The 23,981-nt window shown below is 42.7% G+C and overlaps 1 protein-coding gene across 1 annotated transcript in view; it reads right to left on the bottom strand.

The window, feature by feature from the left end:
• PRX (periaxin) overlaps nucleotides 1-23,981 on the bottom strand; it is a 76,893-nt gene that overhangs the window by 23,691 nt on the left and 29,221 nt on the right. Inside the window, exon 3 of the mRNA XM_053721777.1 lies at nucleotides 16,801-16,902. The gene's annotated coding sequence lies outside the window, so the exon portion shown is untranslated. The remainder of the gene's footprint in view (nucleotides 1-16,800; nucleotides 16,903-23,981) is intronic.

Here is a 23,981-nt window from a genome sequence, read left to right as displayed (position 1 = left end):
AGGATGGTGGCACAGGGAGAGGACACATATATTATTGTGTACAGGATGGTGGCACAGCAAGAGGGCACAGATATATTATTGTGTACAGGATGGTGGCACAGGGAGAGGGCACATACATATTATTGTGTATAGGTAGGTGATACAGGGAGAGGGCACATACATATTATTGTGTATAGGATGGTGACACAGTGAGATGGCACAGACATATTATTGTGTACAGGATGGTGACACAGTGAGAGGGCACAGACATATTATTGTGTACAGGATGGTGACACAGTGAGAGGGCACAGACATATTATTGTGTACAGGATGGTGACACAGTGAGAGGGCACAGACATACTATTGTGTATAGGATGGTGGCACAGGGAGAGGGCACAGACATATTATTGTGTACAGGGTGGTGACACAGGGAGAGGGCACAGACATATTGTTGTGTACAGGATGGTGACACAGTGAGAGGGCACAGACATATTATTGTGTACAGGATGGTGACACAAGGAGAGGGCACAGGTATATTGTGTACAGGATGGTGACACAGTGAGAGGGCACATATATATTATTGTGTACAGGATGGTGGCACAGCAAGAGGGCACAGATATATTATTGTGTACAGGATGGTGGCACAGGGAGAGGGCACATACATATTATTGTGTATAGGATGGTGATACAGGGAGAGGGCACATACATATTATTGTGTATAGGATGGTGACACAGTGAGATGGCACAGACATATTATTGTGTATAGGATGGTGACACAGTGAGATGGCACAGACATGTTATTGTGTACAGGATGGTGACACAAGGAGAGGGCACAGGTATATTGTGTACAGGATGGTGCCACAGTGAGAGGGCACAGACATATTATTGCACAGACATATTATTGAGTACAGGATGGTGACACAGGGAGAGGGCACAGACATATTATTATGTACAGGATGGTGACACAGTGAGAGGGCACATATATTATTGTGTACAGGATGGTGACACAGGAAGAGGGCACAGACATATTATTGTGTACAGAGTGGTGGGTGTACTCAAAGCGCCAGCAAACACCTATTGGCCTGGGAGAGGTGATACCTAGCAAGCACCTAGAAAAACTGCAAGTGTGAGAGGGGTCCCGGGCGCCAACTAACGGAGGCTAGGTGTACTACAATTGTTTAAAATACAGAAATTTATTAAAAACAATAAAAATACAATAAAAAAATATCTCATGGATCCATGGTACAGCGGAAAATCTTTAACATAAAACAATCAACATTAATACATAGTTAGATATAGTAGAAACAAATGTTGCAAATTTAAGCACTGGCTAATGGAGTCTTTATATTAAAAAACAATCAGGTGAAGTGGTCTGATCCAAGAAAGTACGATAAGACCACAAGTAATATCCAAATAATAAATGATAAATATCCAAACGTGATACAAAAACAGAGGGTGATAGATAATACTCAGATAATTCAAAAGTGTCCAAAAAAGAAATAATTCAAAAGTGTCCAAAAAAGAAATAATTCAAAAATGTTGATATTTGTGACTTCCGGTGCTCCTAAAAAACGTCCAGATGTGAAGATAAGTGGAAAAAGTAGAAGGGAAGAAAAAATGGATGCGAAGAAACTTTCAAGTGTAGAAGATTAATTAGTGAATGTTAGTCTGTCAGCAAAGTGAAAAAACCTGTTTCAGTGTCAAAACATCGATTGTGGTGTTGTATCCAAGTTAGAAACAAAAATAAGGAACTCTTATTGCAGCATGATAAACAATTGAGACCACGGTCTCAAACCCAAGTGCAAAAAACAAAAAATCAAAAAATCATGTATCCAAATTCCCAAATGCTTGGCAAAAACAAACCTGTGAAAAAAACAAAAAGACAGCAATGTGCAGAAAAATAAAAACAATCAGCTAAGATCGAAATCAAACTCACCAGTACTGGTCTACGCGTTTCGGCCTCATATAGGCCTTTTTCAAGACTGGTTTTCTGTACTAACTGGTGGTCTTTTATAGTATTCAGGCTATCAGAACCCGGATGTAGGTTTCCCCACTTCCGGTTGTGTATTGCGTTAAGATATCCGAATGGGATACTAAACTATTCAAATGGCATTCTCTTATACATTATACTCAAAGCCTTTTCTGTCATGTTCTCCCAATATTAAAAGTAATCCGTTATTGGGTAGTGTATGCCGACTCTGTACAGCTTAACCTCCGTTCGGGCAGTGACGTCACTTCCGGTTGGCGTGAAACTGTCATAGTTTGCAGTATATTGTATGTGTTTATCTATTATAAGGTGCACCTAATTTGTGCTTCCCATATTTCATTATTACCAATGGTTTCGAATTGAGTTATTTATTATGGAATTTTGTTTATATAAATATTCCTTACAATCACGTTCTGCTTACCCAATTGGTCATGACGTCACCCGTAGCCCTATTCATTGCAGTCTCGTTAGAGGATCTTTTGGTATATAACAAACATGGGGTTAAGTCCTTACTAGGAATTACTAGGGTAAACTGGATAATATAATGACCTATATAGTCTATCGTTGGAAAGTCAAAAAGTTAAGTAGTTGCCTTATATTACCAATGAGTGAAGAGATTAGTACTACATTTTGCATTATGCCTATATTATCTTTAAAACAATCGAGTCACTCAATTTAGGACTTTTTTGTTATCCGAGGTCCCTCAAAATTAGGCAAAAATGCCTTCTCAATTATTTAGGAAAAATCAGGCCAATACATCTCATAATATCGTGATAAAATTTTTTTTATTTTTTACGAAAGAGAGGATATAGAGAGAGAATATGTATCTTCCTGATAGTGAAAGTATATCACGTTTAGGAAAACTAAAATAATCGTCAGATGTGTTGGATCTATTGACTTTCTAATATGGCTGTGCCCAAGGGGTCATCCGCTATCATTATCTGTTCGTGTAATTTGCATAGTTTCGGACTTGCATAATAGTAGGATAAAAATGTTTTATGAAGGATCTGTGTCAGTAGTTGTAAAAATACGCGATAGTTTAGTCATAATTTGTCATGTAGTCATAGTGTATCGCATGATCCCATCTTTCTCATTATGTAACTTAAAATCAGTTTACGCCAGGGGTAACACTTATCTAATTATGAGCCAGGAGTGGGAAAATGTGTTTTAGTCCCCTCAAAAATGGGGGCTACCTCTAGCCTTCTGGTCCTATGGGCCTCGAAGTAGGAATCCCTTACATACTATAGGATGAGAGTGTATATTGTGTCCCTGATAGTTTAGTGGGGAGGTCAAATATTGTTGTTTTCCTTTTTGGTCTCAGAATTTGATGTTCGAGCCTGTGTTTACTAAAATAATGAACATAGATAACCTAATTAGGTGACACCGTGGAAGGGGAGCATTAATAATTGTCGAGGAAGAGGATAGTTTACAAAGGGTTAGGGGTAGTAGCCTATGAACTTATGCTAATCTGTTTATAGACTTAGGGTTAGGGGTAATTACATATGGACATATGCAAATCTGTTTTTCAAAGCCACTAATTTTAGTGTGCTTGATCCCCACTATGATGAATAAAAGTTGGTGCAGTTGAAGCTCAATCTGAGCTATCAGTATCTAGCCATAACACATCGGAGCCGGGATACCGAGATGGAGATGATTCTCGGATTTGGCAGGATATATCAGCCTTTTATTCCATTTTTGATGGTGGTTCAGTCTTTGGATGATACAGTGAATCTAGAAGGGTATAGTAATGGTAGACTTTCATCAGGTGGTTCAGCCCTTGGATGATACAGTTAATCTGGAAGGGTATGGTGATGGTAGACTTCGTTCGTAACTTCTTCATCTTTGATATTTTTCAATTATTTTGAATATCTTAATTTTTTATTTTTTATTTTTTATTTTGTAATTTACAGGGAAGACATGTACGTCTGTACAGTATCGTGGCCATCCTCATATTTTAAGGCTGCTCATCAGTTGTGGCTATCCACTTATGGGTATCAGCTGATATTGAGTAGGTGGGAAAGGTCCTCCTTGTTATTTAATCCTTTTGGAAAAAGGCAGTCGAGGTTGAAAATCCATTTTGATTCCATAAAGCGTATTCTGTTTATATAGTCTCCGCCTCTCCAATCTTTTGTTACTTTCTCTATACCCATAAATGATAGGTCTTTTGTGTTTCCTTGATGTTTGGTTGTGAAATGGCGATAGAGTGCTGTATCCGTATTTAGTTTTTCAATGCAAAGTAGATGCTCCCGAATTCTATCCCTTAGGGTTCGGGAGGTCTGCCCTACATACTGCAGTCCGCAGGTGCATTGTAGCAGATAGATTACACCGCTGTCCCGACATCTGATCAGGTTACGGATCTTGTATTTTTCTCTCGTCTGGTGGCAACTGAAGATTGAGGATTTAATGCCGTGCCCACACGCTTTGCATGAAGGACAGGGAAAGAAGCCGTTTATCTCTTTACCATAAACGTCCTTGACACCTGATGCTTTTTTCTTCTGTAAACTAGGAGCTAGTTTACTTTTTAAATTCTTCGTCTTCCTATAAATGAATCTTGGTTTAGAAGGAAGAATCTCGCCAATGATGTCATCATCCCTTAGAAGTGACCAATGTTTCTGAATTATCCTTTCGATGATTTTCTTATTCCCACTGTATTCAGTGATCATATTGATGTTGAGAATTTCATCTCCTGGTGGTTTCTCTTTTCTTTTGTATGTCATTAGCTTAGTTCTTTCAATGTGGCTGATTTCCTGCACTTTCTTTTCCAAATCGATCTCGTTATAGCCTCGCTCTAGGAATTTGTTCTTTATAAGTTCCGCCTGTTGTTCCCATTTTTCATTAGTTGAGCAATTTTTCCTTATTCGTAATAGTTGTCCGGTCGGTATGTTATCTTTCCAGGACTTGTGGTGGCAGCTTATTCTGTGAATGAAGTTGTTGCTATCCACTTTCTTAAAGAATGTCGAAGTTTCTATTTTATTTTGGACAATCTCAATCTTGAGGTCCAGAAAGACCAAATCACTCCTACTACAGATGTGTGTGAATTTCAGATTTTCAGTACTTCTATTCATTACTTCAAAGGTGTAGTCCAAGTCTTCTTGTGTCCCCTTCCATATAATGATGATGTCATCTATGTATCGGCGATAGAGGACCAGGTCCGCACTCGCTGGGCATGACTCCCAGAAGATGTGCTCCCACTTTCCCATATATAGGTTCGTGTAGCTCGGTGCGAACCTGGTCCCCATCGCCGTACCGCATATCTGTCGGTAATACTTTCCTTCATTGCAGAAGTAGTTATGGCTCAGAATATACCGAATTCCTTCCAGAATAAACTCCTTTTGTTCCACTTGGAGATCCTCATCTCTATCTAAGAAGAATTCCACCGCTTCCACGCCCTCTTCGTGGGGGATGCACGTATAGAGGGACGTGACGTCACAGGTAGCCAGAATGTATCCTTCCTCCCAGGTAATTTCTTCTAGGAGGTTGAGTACCTGTGTCGAGTCTTTCAAGTAGGAAGGTAATTGCCTCACATATTTTTGGAGGTTTAGATCAATATATTCGGATAGATTTGAGCTCAGGGATCCAATGCCTGAGATGATGGGTCTCCCTGGCGGTTTCTCCAGTGTTTTATGGATCTTTGGTAGATGATAAATGATGGGGGTTCTTGGATGACTGATATTGATGTACTCGTATTCTTTACTGTTAAGTATCCCTTGTTCCTTGGCTTGGTCCAAAATCCTCAACAGATCCTTTTTATATGCGATTTCTGGATTTTCTGGCAGTCTCATGTAGGTTTCATTGTCTCCTAGAATCCGTGCGGTTTCCAGGTCATAGTTCACTTTATCCATGATGACAATCCCCCCTCCCAATCCATGATGACAATCCTCCCTCAACCTTTTACCCCACTAATAGTAAGGGTACAGCCATAGAGTCATTTGAGACAGTAGTATGTAAGGAGATTAGAGAGATACAGTCCAACCAATTGAAGATCAAAAGACAGAATCTCTCTAACAAACAAATAAGAACCATCAGGAATTTGGAGAACAACCATAACGTGACGATTAAACCTGCCGATAAGGGAGGGGGGATTGTCATCATGGATAAAGTGAACTATGACCTGGAAACCGCACGGATTCTAGGAGACAATGAAACCTACATGAGACTGCCAGAAAATCCAGAAATCGCATATAAAAAGGATCTGTTGAGGATTTTGGACCAAGCCAAGGAACAAGGGATACTTAACAGTAAAGAATACGAGTACATCAATATCAGTCATCCAAGAACCCCCATCATTTATCATCTACCAAAGATCCATAAAACACTGGAGAAACCGCCAGGGAGACCCATCATCTCAGGCATTGGATCCCTGAGCTCAAATCTATCCGAATATATTGATCTAAACCTCCAAAAATATGTGAGGCAATTACCTTCCTACTTGAAAGACTCGACACAGGTACTCAACCTCCTAGAAGAAATTACCTGGGAGGAAGGATACATTCTGGCTACCTGTGACGTCACGTCCCTCTATACGTGCATCCCCCACGAAGAGGGCGTGGAAGCGGTGGAATTCTTCTTAGATAGAGATGAGGATCTCCAAGTGGAACAAAAGGAGTTTATTCTGGAAGGAATTCGGTATATTCTGAGCCATAACTACTTCTGCAATGAAGGAAAGTATTACCGACAGATATGCGGTACGGCGATGGGGACCAGGTTCGCACCGAGCTACGCGAACCTATATATGGGAAAGTGGGAGCACATCTTCTGGGAGTCATGCCCAGCGAGTGCGGACCTGGTCCTCTATCGCCGATACATAGATGACATCATCATTATATGGAAGGGGACACAAGAAGACTTGGACTACACCTTTGAAGTAATGAATAGAAGTACTGAAAATCTGAAATTCACACACATCTGTAGTAGGAGTGATTTGGTCTTTCTGGACCTCAAGATTGAGATTGTCCAAAATAAAATAGAAACTTCGACATTCTTTAAGAAAGTGGATAGCAACAACTTCATTCACAGAATAAGCTGCCACCACAAGTCCTGGAAAGATAACATACCGACCGGACAACTATTACGAATAAGGAAAAATTGCTCAACTAATGAAAAATGGGAACAACAGGCGGAACTTATAAAGAACAAATTCCTAGAGCGAGGCTATAACGAGATCGATTTGGAAAAGAAAGTGCAGGAAATCAGCCACATTGAAAGAACTAAGCTAATGACATACAAAAGAAAAGAGAAACCACCAGGAGATGAAATTCTCAACATCAATATGATCACCGAATACAGTGGGAATAAGAAAATCATCGAAAGGATAATTCAGAAACATTGGTCACTTCTAAGGGATGATGACATCATTGGCGAGATTCTTCCTTCTAAACCAAGATTCATTTATAGGAAGACGAAGAATTTAAAAAGTAAACTAGCTCCTAGTTTACAGAAGAAAAAAGCATCAGGTGTCAAGGACGTTTATGGTAAAGAGATAAACGGCTTCTTTCCCTGTCCTTCATGCAAAGCGTGTGGGCACGGCATTAAATCCTCAATCTTCAGTTGCCACCAGACGAGAGAAAAATACAAGATCCGTAACCTGATCAGATGTCGGGACAGCGGTGTAATCTATCTGCTACAATGCACCTGCGGACTGCAGTATGTAGGGCAGACCTCCCGAACCCTAAGGGATAGAATTCGGGAGCATCTACTTTGCATTGAAAAACTAAATACGGATACAGCACTCTATCGCCATTTCACAACCAAACATCAAGGAAACACAAAAGACCTATCATTTATGGGTATAGAGAAAGTAACAAAAGATTGGAGAGGCGGAGACTATATAAACAGAATACGCTTTATGGAATCAAAATGGATTTTCAACCTCGACTGCCTTTTTCCAAAAGGATTAAATAACAAGGAGGACCTTTCCCACCTACTCAATATCAGCTGATACCCATAAGTGGATAGCCACAACTGATGAGCAGCCTTAAAATATGAGGATGGCCACGATACTGTACAGACGTACATGTCTTCCCTGTAAATTACAAAATAAAAAATAAAAAATAAAAAATTAAGATATTCAAAATAATTGAAAAATATCAAAGATGAAGAAGTTACGAACAAAGTCTACCATCACCATACCCTTCCAGATTAACTGTATCATCCAAGGGCTGAACCACCTGATGAAAGTCTACCATTACTATACCCTTCTAGATTCACTGTATCATCCAAAGACTGAACCACCATCAAAAATGGAATAAAAGGCTGATATATCCTGCCAAATCCGAGAATCATCTCCATCTCGGTATCCCGGCTCCGATGTGTTATGGCTAGATACTGATAGCTCAGATTGAGCTTCAACTGCACCAACTTTTATTCATCATAGTGGGGATCAAGCACACTAAAATTAGTGGCTTTGAAAAACAGATTTGCATATGTCCATATGTAATTACCCCTAACCCTAAGTCTATAAACAGATTAGCATAAGTTCATAGGCTACTACCCCTAACCCTTTGTAAACTATCCTCTTCCTCGACAATTATTAATGCTCCCCTTCCACGGTGTCACCTAATTAGGTTATCTATGTTCATTATTTTAGTAAACACAGGCTCGAACATCAAATTCTGAGACCAAAAAGGAAAACAACAATATTTGACCTCCCCACTAAACTATCAGGGACACAATATACACTCTCATCCTATAGTATGTAAGGGATTCCTACTTCGAGGCCCATAGGACCAGAAGGCTAGAGGTAGCCCCCATTTTTGAGGGGACTAAAACACATTTTCCCACTCCTGGCTCATAATTAGATAAGTGTTACCCCTGGCGTAAACTGATTTTAAGTTACATAATGAGAAAGATGGGATCATGCGATACACTATGACTACATGACAAATTATGACTAAACTATCGCGTATTTTTACAACTACTGACACAGATCCTTCATAAAACATTTTTATCCTACTATTATGCAAGTCCGAAACTATGCAAATTACACGAACAGATAATGATAGCGGATGACCCCTTGGGCACAGCCATATTAGAAAGTCAATAGATCCAACACATCTGACGATTATTTTAGTTTTCCTAAACGTGATATACTTTCACTATCAGGAAGATACATATTCTCTCTCTATATCCTCTCTTTCGTAAAAAATAAAAAATTTTTTATCACGATATTATGAGATGTATTGGCCTGATTTTTCCTAAATAATTGAGAAGGCATTTTTGCCTAATTTTGAGGGACCTCGGATAACAAAAAAGTCCTAAATTGAGTGACTCGATTGTTTTAAAGATAATATAGGCATAATGCAAAATGTAGTACTAATCTCTTCACTCATTGGTAATATAAGGCAACTACTTAACTTTTTGACTTTCCAACGATAGACTATATAGGTCATTATATTATCCAGTTTACCCTAGTAATTCCTAGTAAGGACTTAACCCCATGTTTGTTATATACCAAAAGATCCTCTAACGAGACTGCAATGAATAGGGCTACGGGTGACGTCATGACCAATTGGGTAAGCAGAACGTGATTGTAAGGAATATTTATATAAACAAAATTCCATAATAAATAACTCAATTCGAAACCATTGGTAATAATGAAATATGGGAAGCACAAATTAGGTGCACCTTATAATAGATAAACACATACAATATACTGCAAACTATGACAGTTTCACGCCAACCGGAAGTGACGTCACTGCCCGAACGGAGGTTAAGCTGTACAGAGTCGGCATACACTACCCAATAACGGATTACTTTTAATATTGGGAGAACATGACAGAAAAGGCTTTGAGTATAATGTATAAGAGAATGCCATTTGAATAGTTTAGTATCCCATTCGGATATCTTAACGCAATACACAACCGGAAGTGGGGAAACCTACATCCGGGTTCTGATAGCCTGAATACTATAAAAGACCACCAGTTAGTACAGAAAACCAGTCTTGAAAAAGGCCTATATGAGGCCGAAACGCGTAGACCAGTACTGGTGAGTTTGATTTCGATCTTAGCTGATTGTTTTTATTTTTCTGCACATTGCTGTCTTTTTGTTTTTTTTCACAGGTTTGTTTTTGCCAAGCATTTGGGAATTTGGATACATGATTTTTTGATTTTTTGTTTTTTGCACTTGGGTTTGAGACCGTGCTCTCAATTGTTTATCATGCTACAATAAGAGTTCCTTATTTTTGTTTCTAACTTGGATACAACACCACAATCGATGTTTTGACACTGAAACAGGTTTTTTCACTTTGCTGACAGACTAACATTCACTAATTAATCTTCTACACTTGAAAGTTTCTTCGCATCCATTTTTTCTTCCCTTCTACTTTTTCCACTTATCTTCACATCTGGACGTTTTTTAGGAGCACCGGAAGTCACAAATATCAACATTTTTTGAATTATTTCTTTTTTGGACACTTTTGAATTATTTCTTTTTTGGACACTTTTGAATTATCTGAGTATTATCTATCACCCTCTGTTTTTGTATCACGTTTGGATATTTATCATTTATTATTTGGATATTACTTGTGGTCTTATCGTACTTTCTTGGATCAGACCACTTCACCTGATTGTTTTTTAATATAAAGACTCCATTAGCCAGTGCTTAAATTTGCAACATTTGTTTCTACTATATCTAACTATGTATTAATGTTGATTGTTTTATGTTAAACATTTTCCGCTGTACCATGGATCCATGAGATATTTTTTTATTGTATTTTTATTGTTTTTAATAAATTTCTGTATTTTAAACAATTGTAGTACACCTAGCCTCCGTTAGTTGGCGCCCGGGACCCCTCTCACACTTGCATATTATTGTGTACAGGATGGTGACACAAGGAGAGGGCACAGACATATTGTGTACAGGATGGTGACACAGTGAGAGGGCACAGACATATTATTGTGTACAGGATGGTGACACAGTGAGAGGGCACAGACATATTGTTGTTTACAGGATGGTGACACAATGAGAGGGCACAGACATATTATTGTGTACAGGATGGTAACACAGTGAGAGGGCACATACATATTGTGTACAGGATGGTGACACAGTGAGAGGGCACAGACATATTGTTGTGCACAGGATGGTGACACAATGAGATGGCACAGACATATTGTTGTGTACAGGATGGTGACACAGTGAGAGGGCACAGACATATTATTGTGTACAGGATGGTAACACAGTGAGAGGGCACAGACATATTATTGTGTACAGGGTGGTGACACAGGGAGAGGGCACAGACATATTATTGTGTACAGGATGGTGGCACAGGGAGAGGGCACAGATATATTATTGTGTACAGGATGGTGACACAGGGAGAGGGCACAGACATATTATTGTGTACAGGATGGTGGCACAGGGAGAGGGCACAGACATATTATTGTGTACAGGATGGTGACACAGTGAGAGGGCACATACATATTATTGTGTACAGGATGGTGACACAGTGAGAGGGCACAGACATATTATTGTGTACAGGATGGTGACACAGTGAGAGGGCACAGACATATTGTTGTGTACAGGATGGTGACACAGTGAGAGGGCACAGACATATTATTGTGTACAGGACGGTGACACAGTGAGAGGGCACAGACATATTATTGTGTACAGGGTGGTGACACAGGGAGAGGGCACAGACATATTATTGTGTACAGGATGGTGACACAGTGAGAGGGCACAGACATATTATTGTGTACAGGGTGGTGACACAGGGAGAGGGCACATACATATTATTGTGTACAGGATGGTGACACAGTGAGAGGGCACAGACATATTATTGTGTACAGGATGGTGACACAGGGAGAAGGCACAGACATATTATTATGTACAGGATGGTGACACAGTGAGAGGGCACAGACATATTGTGTACAGGATGGTGACACAGGAAGAGGGCACAGACATATTATTGTGTACAGGATGGTGACACAAGGAGAGGGCACAGACATATTATTGTGTACAGGATGGTGACACAGTGAGAGGGCACAGACATATTGTTGTGTACAGGATGGTGACACAATGAGAGGGCATAGACATAGTATTGTGTACAGGATGGTGACACAGAGATAGGGCACAGACATATTATTGTGTACAGGGTGGTGACACAGGGAGAGGGCACAGACATATTATTGTGTACAGGATGGTGACACAGAGATAGGGCACAGACATATTATTGTGTACAGGGTGGTGACACAGAGATAGGGCACAGACATATTATTGTGTACAGGGTGGTGACACAGGGAGAGGGCCAGACATAGTATTGTGTACAGGATGGTGACACAGAGATAGGGCACAGACATATTATTGTGTACAGAATGGTGACACAGGGAGAGGGCACACACATATTATTGTGTACAGGATGGTGACACAGTGAGAGGGCACAGACATATTGTTGTGTACAGGATGGTGACACAGTGAGAGGGCACAGACATATTATTGTGTACAGGATGGTAACACAGTGAGAGGGCACAGACATATTATTGTGTACAGGGTGGTGACACAGGGAGAGGGCACAGACATATTATTGTGTACAGGATGGTGACACAGTGAGAGGGCACAGACATATTATTGTGTACAGGATGGTGACACAGTGAGAGGGCACAGAGATATTGTTGTGTACAGGATGGTGACACAATGAGAGGGCCAGACATATTATTGTGTACAGGATGGTGACACAGAGATAGGGCACAGACATATTATTGTGTACAGAATGGTGACACAGGGAGAGGGCACACACATATTATTGTGTACAGGATGGTGACACAATGAGAGGGCACAGATATATTATTGTGTACAGGATGGTGACACAGAGATAGGGCACAGACATATTATTATGTACAGGATGGTAACAGTGAGAGGGCAAAGGCATATTATTGTGTACAGGATGGTGACACAGTGAGAGGGCACAGACATATTATTGTGTACAGGATGGTGACTGTAACGGTACCAACCGGATACCAAGGGTTAACACCAGGGAACAATGTCCTGCATAGGGAATCAGCAATTCACAACCCAGCCAGTTTTCAGGTTTTAAACAGAATAACACTTTATTTGAAGGCAGCATACAGATTTATACAGGTTTTTGACCCCCCCCCCCCCCAGATGGGGGTTGAAAGAATGTTGTACATTAGATAAAAGGGAGAAGCGCCCTTGACATGATACAATAGGATTATATTACTTAAACACTTCAACCACAGGACACTCTTGACTCTCCTTATCACTTAGGCGTTTCTCTCTGGGGGTGATCAAACAATAGAATGCTAAGCATTAATTAGATTGTAGCTGGAGCCAGCCACTTGTGGTTAGAAAATAAAGTTAACACTTTCAGTCCTGACCGAAGGGTCTGTCACAGACAACCTTTCTTACGTTATAGTCCAGAAGTGGCTAGGTTTGCCACAATGCTCCCCCAGAACCAAGCCGGCATACACAGTCTGATCCCAACGGATCGGCTTGGGGATGTCCGGGGCAACAACTTTCGGCTCAAGTAAGCTACGGGGTGTTCTCCGCCATCTGCTCCAACTTGGCTCAGTACTGCCCCCACCCCAAACATGGAAGCGTCTCTTCCCGGAGGGACTGGGCTTGGGTAGTCACAGGGTTAACATTAGCGGGATCCATGGGAGCATAGGCAGAAACAAGGGGGGCCAAGTCATTTCCAAGGAGAACGTCAGCAGGTAAGTCCTTCTTGACCCCCACATTCACAAGTCTAGCGCCCACTCCCCAATCCAAATGTACCCTGGCAACAGGTAGGCGGAACACAGTGCCCCCTGCTACCCTCACAGCCACAGTGTCTCCAGTGTGCTGTTTCTCAGGCACCAAGTTCTCTTGAAGCAAGGTCATGGTAGCACCAGTATCCCGTAGACAACTGACCTCCTTCCCATTCACTTTAACCCGTTGCCGGTTATTCCGGTGGGCAGCTTGCACAGGGTCTGCTTCATGTAGGCTGCCCCAGCATTCTGGCGCCTCTACGTAGCGGGCCACAGGCTGAGGATTATGTGGGATTCCGCCAGCGGGTCTTCTCCAGGACTGTGCTTGATTCGCTGCATTTAGGGGACACTCTGGTCTTTTGTGCCCTAGTTGCTTACATCCAAAGCACCGAATAGGTTGTGAGTAGCCCCGCGAATTGAACCGGGCTCTCTGAGGGTAGTTCGTGGCCGGAGGCCGTGTGGTATAGCGGTGCGCCGGGGGTTGGTAACTGGCAGCTGCTGGGGTGACTGGGGGTCTGTACTCCACTCTAGCAGTGGGCAATCGGTATACTGCTCCCCCTGCCCCTCGTACTGCCACGGATCCGCCAGTGGGTGCTGTATCCGGCACCAAATGGGGAGCTATCAGGGTTAAAGTAGCTCCCGAATCCCGAAGTCCCTGGACCGACATCACCTCATGCAGAATTCCCAGGGGTTCCTCGGCTTGGGTGCTCAACACCTCATGAGCGGCTGGCTCCGTTTGGTAATGGTGAGCAGCCGCCCTTGGGGCCAGGTTCTGTCTGACCTGGTTCCAAGCTTGTCTGCTCCGATTTTGGGTGCACTCACGTGCCATATGTCCCCACTGCTTGCAGGTGTGGCATTGTATATTAGCCCGTCCGTTGTTAGGCTGTAGTCCATGGTGCCTCCTGGCATCAAAATGCTGGTCTGCTAATCTGGCTGCTTCGGTTAAGGTGAGGGGTTTTCGATCTCTCACCCATTCTTGGGCTTCTGGGGACAAGCCGTTAAAGAATTGCTCCAACAGCATCAGTTGTCGCAATTCTTCCATGGTGGTAGCTTGGCTGGCCTGTATCCACCCCTGAGATGCTTGATCCAGCTTGTGGGCCCACTCTGCATGGGAATCTCTTTCTGGCTTGCGCAGGCCTCTAAACTTGCGCCGGTATGCCTCTGAGGTAATGGCATATCTTTCCAAGATCGCTCTCTTCACTTTAGCGTAATCCTTGCTGTCCTCCCTGGGTACAGCGCGATACGCTTCCGCTGCCCTACCGGCTAGCTTGCCTGCTAGCACCGGCACCCATACGGACTGCTCCAAATCATGTAACTCGCACAGTCTCTCAAAATCCTGTAAATACCCATCAATCTCATCCTTCTCCTCACAAAACATTTTAAATGCATGGTATGGGATTTTGGGTCTTACTGGGTTGCTGAGTGCGTCCAAAATGGATTCTGCTCGGGAGGATGCATTCCGCGGACTGTGTGCCATCACGTACTCCTGCACATCTGCCATTACCACGGATAGCATATCCCGTGGTACAGGTTGGGGTAAAAATTCCAGCCTGGTCCTCATTTCCCTCTGGTATAGGGTCTCCTCCATGGCTGCTGGAGGCGTAGCGCTGCGAGCTCTGTCTCCCTCCATCAGCTCAGCAATTAATATAGCCTTGGGTTTGCTGCTGCCTATCTTTCCCCTGGCTTCTAGCAGTTCCTTTTACGTTTGTCTCTTTAGCTTAGAATAATCCATCTCCATTCACTTCGGTCCCTGGTACTCCTTCCATCTTAGTCAGTATTGTAGTAATCCCCCTCTTCCTGAGGTTACTGGCTTGTGTAGTTGCTCTTCTGGGCGATAAGGTTCATTCCGTCGCTTGCCACCAATTGTAACGGTACCAACCGGATACCAAGGGTTAACACCAGGGAACAATGTCCTGCATAGGGAATCAGCAATTCACAACCCAGCCAGTTTTCAGGTTTTAAACAGAATAACACTTTATTTGAAGGCAGTATACAGATTTATACAGGTTTTTGACCCCCCCCCCCCCCCAGATGGGGGTTGAAAGAATGTTGTACATTAGATAAAAGGGAGAAGCGCCCTTGACATGATACAATAGGATTATATTACTTAAACACTTCAACCACAGGACACTCTTGACTCTCCTTATCACTTAGGCGTTTCTCTCTGGGGGTGATCAAACAATAGAATGCTAAGCATTAATTAGATTGTAGCTGGAGCCAGCCACTTGTGGTTAGAAAATAAAGTTAACACTTTCAGTCCTGACCGAAGGGTCTGTCACAGACAACCTTTCTTACGTTATAGTCCAGAAGTGGCTAGGTTTGCCACAGTGACACAGTGAGAGGGCACAAACATATTATTGTGTACAGGATGGTGACACAGTGAGAGGGCACAGACATATTATTGTGTATAGGATGGTGACAAAGTGAGAGGGCACAAACATATTATTGTGTATAGGATGGTGGCACAGTGAGAGGGCACATACATATTATTGTGTATAGGATGGTGGCACAGTGAGAGGGCACAGACATATTATTGTGTACAGGATGGTGACACAGTGAGAGGGCACAGACATACTATTGTGTATAGGATGGTGACACAGTGAGAGGGCACAGACATATTATTGTGTACAGGATGGTGACACAGGGAGAGGGCACTGACATATTATTGTGTACAGGATGGTGGCACAGTGAGAGGGCACAGATATATTATTGTGTACAGGATGGTGACACAGGGAGAGGGCACAGGCACATTATTGTGTAAATGGTAGTGAAATAGTGGCAGGGCACAGACAGATTGTGATACACAAAACTGGCACAGTAGATGCCATGGAAGTGGTGAGTGTTGCTGTCTTTTGGACTGTTTGATTTGTACTTGGGACCTGGTGTGGAGCCCTTGACAGAGTTGCACCTTTCTGTCTGTTGTGCTGTTCCTATCTCTGAATGTGACAGAAGATGGAAGTACCAGACTGTGGTTCACAGGGAAGTAGCATGGGGACATGGCGCAGCCAGACTGGGAAACACAAGAAGCTGGCACAGGGAGAGAGCATTGTAAGACTGTGATACACTGGAGGTTTGCGCAAGTCATGCCCAGACAGTGATGTGCAGGATTCCGGCACGTGGAGAGCGCTCTTTTATTCTCACCTCTCGATCTGCGTCTTTTGGTTCCTCCGGGGACAGGTGGGAACAGTCAGCTGGGGGAGATCGTGACTTATGGGGACTTAATTTCCCTTTTAACTTTGCTGGCTGAGAATAAAAAAAATATTATTATTATACTTTATTTATGAAGCGCCAACATATTCCGTAGCACTGCCCATGGATACAGTTCATTTAAATAAAACAATATAAAACGTGTAAGAGAGAAGACAAAATTAACAAACACATACAGGAGGAATTGAGGGCCCTCTTCCAGTGGGAACTTACAATCTAGAAGGGTAGGAGGTTGAGAAACAGGAGTTGAGGACTGCAAGATTGAGAAAGATGTTATTGCATAGTTAGATGAGGGAAGTGAAATTAATTTATTATTGAGTTGGGTGGTCGGCTTCTCTGAACAGAAAAGTCTTCAGGGAGCATTTAAAGGAAGAGAGATTAGGGCAAAGTCTGACAGCACGAGGGAGAGTGTTCCAGAGGGTAGGTGCTGCACGACAGAAGTCCTGCAGTCTATCATGAGAGGAGGTGATAGCTGCGGATGCAAGGAGCAGGTCATTGTTGGATCTTAGTGGGCGGGCTGGATTATACTTGTTTATTAGAGAGGATAGGTAGAGGGGAGTGGCGTTGGTGAGAGCTTTGTATGTAAGGGTGAGAATTTTGAATTTAATTCTGCTGTGAATGGGGAGCCAATAAGGGGACTCGCAGAGAGGTGCAGCAGATGCAGAACAACGGGAAATGTGGATTTGCCTGGCAGAGGCATTTAGGATGGATTGAAGGGGGGAAAGGCAGGAAAAAGGAAGGCCAGTAAGTAGGTTATTGCAGTAGTCAAGTCGGGAGATAACAAGGGAGTGGATTATTTGCTTTGTGGTGTTAGCGCTCAGAAAAGGGCGAATCTTGGAAATAATGAGTAGATGGTTGCGGCAGGATGACAAATGGATTGGATATGGGGGCGAAGGATAGATTTGAGTCAAGTGTAACTCCGAGGCAGCGGACTTGGGGCGATGGGGAAATGGTGATGCTGTCAACAGGGATATATATATATTTTTGTAAGAAATGTGTGTGCAGGCAAAATTATATTATTAATCCAGTTACCAGTGTACATGAACACTGAAATGATGTGTTTTTAGCATATTGGAAACGTTTCAGTTATTACGTACAACACATGCATTAATACCAGGGTTAACTATTAAATATCTCAAGCTGCCCTCTTACAAAACTCAGATCTAGGTGTGTCATTATAGCCGATCACCTGCTGAGTTATTCAGTTGCCTACATAAGGCTAGATTACAAGTGGAGCTGAAAAACGCATTTTCGCGATTGTGAAAATTTTGCTACAGTTAGGCTTTTGCACTAGTCGTGTTGCGTTTGTATTACAAGTTAAAAAAAAAATTAAATTTGCAAGCGTTAACCCAACTAGCACAAAAATACTAAGTGCAAAGGGAGAAAGGCAGGCTGTGCATGCAGGAATCCAGATAAATAGATTTTTAATGAAAAAGATTAAAAAATACAAAAAGCAGCTACATACGCTGAGTGCACAAAAAAAGGTGAACAAGGCAGGTAGACAAACTGACACTGATGTCTGACTCAAAAATACTAACTTCAATTATCTCATGCACGTGCATGTATTCCCCCAATAGACAAAAAGTAGAAAAAAACGGTAAAAAAACACCCGACTCTCGCGCAAACAACATAGAATATTCACATTCCCCATAGAAGTCTATGGAGAGAAAAAAAAAACACAATCAATATAGCACATTCTTATTAGCAAATACCAATTTCTCTTTGTTCTCTTGGTATCTTTATTTAAAAAGCAGGAATGTAAAAGCATAGGAGCTGGCCCATTTTTAGTTGAGAACCTGGGTTATGCTTGCTTATTGTTGGCTAAATGTCAGCCACCAATAAGCAAGTGCTATCCATGGTGCTGAACCTAAAATGGGCCGGCTACTAAGATTTACATTCCTGCAAGAGAAAGAAGAAAAATTGATAATAGGAGTAAATTAGAAAGTTGCTTAAAATTGCATGCTGTGGGGCCGATTTATTAAATTGAGGACGGACATGATACAGTGTAGCGTATCAAGTCCGCCGCACATCGATAAATGCTGACATATGTACTGAATTTTCTAAAGTTATGCTTCAGCATAACTTTAGAAAATTCAGTACATATGATCGTTTTTTTTTTAACTAGTAGCGAAACACAAGACGTGATATAATTGAACCAATCACATCTTCTCTTTCAAGTCACGCTACACGTGACCGCCAACAGCAAATACGAACCTTTGTCTTCTAGGAGGTATGCCGCAACAGCCAGTTTAAATACACAGACATAACACGTAGTTTTTACCTCTGATGAAGAAAGATAATATTGAGATTACTCCTTCGAAACGCGTTAGGTGACATGGTCACTAGTTTATGTGACCTTTGGTTTTCATTTTTTTAATACCAGTTTTTTACATTAGTTTGTAATATTTGTTTTAAAAGGATTATTGTATATCCCTATTTTTATGAACTTTTATACACCATATCCCCTACACAAACCTGAGCTACCTACTGCTTCTGGTGATCAACAGAGGACAGGACTTTACAAATATACCAACATAAAGACATAAAAGTTAGGAGTTTCTGAAGGTCAGATAACCGGACGGAATGCCTGATGGAAGAGGTGGGTCTTTAGCAATCAGAGACGGTGCCTCTCTGATTGCGCACGGTAAAGAGTTCCAGAAAGTAGGGGCAGCGTGGCCGAATGCTCTGCAGCCTGAGTTTCTTGGCACTGAGAGAAGGGATGTGTTGGCTGACCTAAGTGAGCGGGGTGGGATGTAGGGTATCAGGAGCTCTTTCAGGTACTGTGGGCCTTGGTTGTTTAAGGATTTGAAGGTCAGCAGGCCAATTTTAAAATACGTTCGCCATTCAAATTGGAGGCCAATGCAGGGAGTGGAGAACAGGTGTTATGTGGCAGGAGCGAGTTTGATTGGTCAATAGTCTGGCTGCTGCATTTTGTACTGTCTGAAGGTGATGGAGTTCTTTTTTTGGGAGGCCCAAGTAAAGTGCATTGCAGTAATCTAGCCTAGAGGATACAAATGCATGGATTAATGTTGGCATATCATCCGGTGGAATTACAGGGAGTGCAGAATTATTAGGCAAGTTGTATTTTTGAGGATTCATTTTATTATTGAACAACAACCATGTTCTCAATGAACCCAAAAAACTCATTAATATCAAAGCTGAATAGTTTTGGAAGTAGTTTTTAGTTTGTTTTTAGTTATAGCTATTTTAGGGGGATATATGTGTGTGCAGGTGACTATTACTGTGCATAATTATTAGGCAACTTAACAAAAAACAAATATATACCCATTTCAATTATTTATTTTTACCAGTGAAACCAATATAACATCTCAACATTCACAAATATACATTTCTGACATTCAAAAACAAAACAAAAACAAATCAGTGACCAATATAGCCACCTTTCTTTGCAAGGACACTCAAAAGCCTGCCATCCATGGATTCTGTCAGTGTTTTGATCTGTTCACCATCAACATTGCATGCAGCAGCAACCACAGCCTCCCAGACACTGTTCAGAGAGGTGTACTGTTTTCCCTCCTTGTAAATCTCACATTTGATGATGGACCACAGGTTCTCAATGGGGTTCAGATCAGGTGAACAAGGAGGCCATGTCATTAGATTTTCTTCTTTTATACCCTTTCTTGCCAGCCACGCTGTGGAGTACTTAGACGCGTGTGATGGAGCATTGTCCTGCATGAAAATCATGTTTTTCTTGAAGGATGCAGACTTCTTCCTGTACCACTGCTTGAAGAAGGTGTCTTCCAGAAACTGGCAGTAGGACTGGGAGTTGAGCTTGACTCCATCCTCAACCTGAAAAGGCCCCACAAGCTCATCTTTGATGATACCAGCCCAAACCAGTACTCCACCTCCACCTTGCTGGCGTCTGAGTCGGACTGGAGCTCTCTGCCCTTTACCAATCCAGCCACGGGCCCATCCATCTGGCCCATCAAGACTCTCATTTCATCAGTCCATAAAACCTTAGAAAAATCAGTCCTGAGATATTTCTTGGCCCAGTCTTGACGTTTCAGCTTGTGTGTCTTGTTCAGTGGTGGTCGTCTTTCAGCCTTTCTTACCTTGGCCATGTCTCTGAGTATTGCACACCTTGTGCTTTTGGGCACTCCAGTGAGGTTGCAGCTCTGAAATATGGCCAAACTGGTGGCAAGTGGCATCTTGGCAGCTGCACGCTTGACTTTTCTCAGTTCATGGGCAGTTATTTTGCACCTTGGTTTTTCCACACGCTTCTTGCGACCCTGTTGACTATTTTGAATGAAACGCTTGATTGTTCAATGATCGCGCTTCAGAAGCTTTGCAATTTTAAGAGTGCTGCATCCCTTTGCAAGATATCTCACTATTTTTGACTTTTCTGAGCCTGTCAAGTCCTTCTTTTGACCCATTTTGCCAAAGGAAAGGAAGTTGCCTAATAATTATGCACACCTGATATAGGGTGTTGATGTCATTAGACCACACCCCTTCTCATTACAGAGATGCACATCACCTAATATGCTTAATTGGTAGTAGGCTTTCGAGCCTATACAGCTTGGAGTAAGACAACATGCATAAAGAGGATGATGTGGTCAAAATACTCATTTGCCTAATAATTCTGCACTCCCTGTAAGTGTTGTATCCTGGCTATGTTTTTCAAATGAAAGTAGGCAGATTTTATTACGGAGGAAATCTGCTGTTTAAAAGATAGTCCAGCGTCAATTAGCACTCCGAGGTTTCGTACCTTTGCTGAACTAACGAGTTCAGAGCCTCCAAGCTCAAACCAATTGGGCGATTGCGGGATATTTTTGATGCTCGGGGTCCTCTCACCAAGAGTAACTTTGTTTTGTCTGGGTTCATTTTGAAACAGCTAGCATTTATCCATTCTATGATGAATGTGAGCATAATACCCACAGGGTGTGCTGTGATATTTGCTTTTTTATAAGCATGTGAGGCCGCGCCGCTCTAGCCGTTGCTAGGGGCACAGCGTCTCCTTCCCTGCTCGTTGCCAGGGGCTGTGTTGGGCCTGGATCCTTGCGGCGCTGACGTCATTGCCGCATGCTCCTCTCTCTCAGATGCCAGTCTGGATTCCTGTGGCACGAATCCTGCGCCTATGTAAGTCTAGTATAGGTGTTACTTTGTGTGTTCCTGGGTATGATAGATTGTTACTACTTTGAATTGCCTTAATGTGTTTGAACTCTGCCTCTCTGACTACTCTGCCTGTTATACCCCTGAGTTGCTGGATTGACATACTGCTGCTGAACTCTGCCTGTTTGACTACTCTGACTGTTTAACCCCTAAATTGCTGGACTGATAAATTGCTGCTGAACCCTGCCTGTCTGACTACTCTGCCTGTTTAACCCCTAATTTGCTGGATTGATATACTGCTGCTAAACCCTGCCTGTCTGACTACACTGCGTATTAACCACTGTTGTTCTGGATTGCCTCTTTGTTGCCGCACCCTGCCTGCCTGCCCATTCTAGTGGTGTGCCCTTTTACTGCTCTACTGTTGTCAAATCCCGCCTGCCTGACCATTCTAGTGGTGTGCCCTTGGACTGCTTTGCTGTTGCCAAACCCTGCCTGCCTGACCATTCTAGTGGTTTGTCCTTTAACTGCCCTGCCGTTGACGCTGGGGACTGCCCTGCCTGTGGTGAGTGCCGCCTTCCTCATCTTACTGACTTTCTCTGCTCTGGGATATTCCCTATCATTGCAGCTCAACGCCGGGATAACAAGACTACTAGCCAAGTTTGGAATATCCCACAAGCATTACATTATACTTGGGCCATGGAGCCAGATGAGGTGGCACAAGCTGTTTATCTTCAGGGACAGATGTTGGGAATCCATACCACACAGTTGCAGAATATGGATTCCAAGCTAGAGGCTATTACCGCTCAACTCTCCTTACTAGTTACAATAAGGAATACCGCTCCTGTTGTTTCACAACCAGTCCATACTCCTGGTACTGTGACTTCTTCCTCTGCTTCTGGAAGTATACCCCGGATACCTTTGCCTGACAAGTATGAAGGTACTACTGATTGCAGGGGCTTTCTTAACCAATGCAGGCTGCACTTCCGCAATGATCCTCACACCTTTCAGTCTCACCAGTCAAGGGTCACCTTTATCATTTCCTTACTGAAAGACAAGGCCCTAGCCTGGGTCTCTCCCCTTTTGGAACAGAACGCTCCACTCCTGCATGATGCTGATGATTTCATTTCTGCTTTATCTTCTGTGTTTGGGACTTCTGGCTGTACCACTGCTGCAGAATATTCTCTCTCCTGAATCTCCGCACAATTCTCCATCAAGTTTCGCACCTTGGCACTTGAAACCACTTGGGATGGCAGTGCTCTCAAGGCAGCCTTTAGGAGGGGTCTGCATGAATGCATCAAAGATTAACTCACTTATCGTGATATTCCTTCTTCTTTGGATGACTTTATAACGCTTTGTATCAGTCTGGACTCTCCCTTTCAGGAGAGACAAGCCGAGAGAGACAGAACAAGGAGGGTCCTTCCCTCCCGTCCTCCTGTTCAGCTGGTTTCGGCAGTATCCTCTATCCCTTCAGCAGCTATATTAACCTCAGTGTAGGAATCTATGGATCTCTCCTCCTTCAAACCTTCAGAGTCTGAAAGACATTGTGGATCTAACTCAAACTAACTAAAGGACTGTGACATTCGACCAGGAAAAGCCAATGCTTAGGGGATAACACAGGGGTACCTCTAAGCATGATCTCTACTAAATCCCTTCACTCCTCTTGGATCCTGGTACCTGTTACCCTTACCTTCATTCAGAATACTGTCCACACTCAAGCCTTCATAGATTCAGGGGCAGCTGGAAACTTCCTGGATCACTGTTTCATGATTCAAGCTGCTCACTCTTTTGCAGAAAAGACATTGTCTCAAAATAACTACTCTGGATGGCACCCCCTTGTTTCAGGCTTGATTCATTTTGAGTCAGCACCCTGACCCTGACTGTGGGAGTCCTTCAAACCGAACAGCTGCAGTTTGAGGTCATTCATTCCCCAGCATAGCCTGTCATCCTTGGTCTTCCTTGGCTTCAGGTACACAATCCACAGTTCGACTGGGCTGAGGGACAACTGTCCTCCTGGGGTGCCTCCTGTTTCCACTCCTGCCTTGTTA

Source organism: Bombina bombina, chromosome 7 (assembly GCF_027579735.1).
Source record: "Bombina bombina isolate aBomBom1 chromosome 7, aBomBom1.pri, whole genome shotgun sequence".
Lineage (NCBI taxonomy): Eukaryota > Metazoa > Chordata > Amphibia > Anura > Bombinatoridae > Bombina > Bombina bombina.
This window is presented reverse-complemented; position numbering and strand designations above follow the sequence as displayed.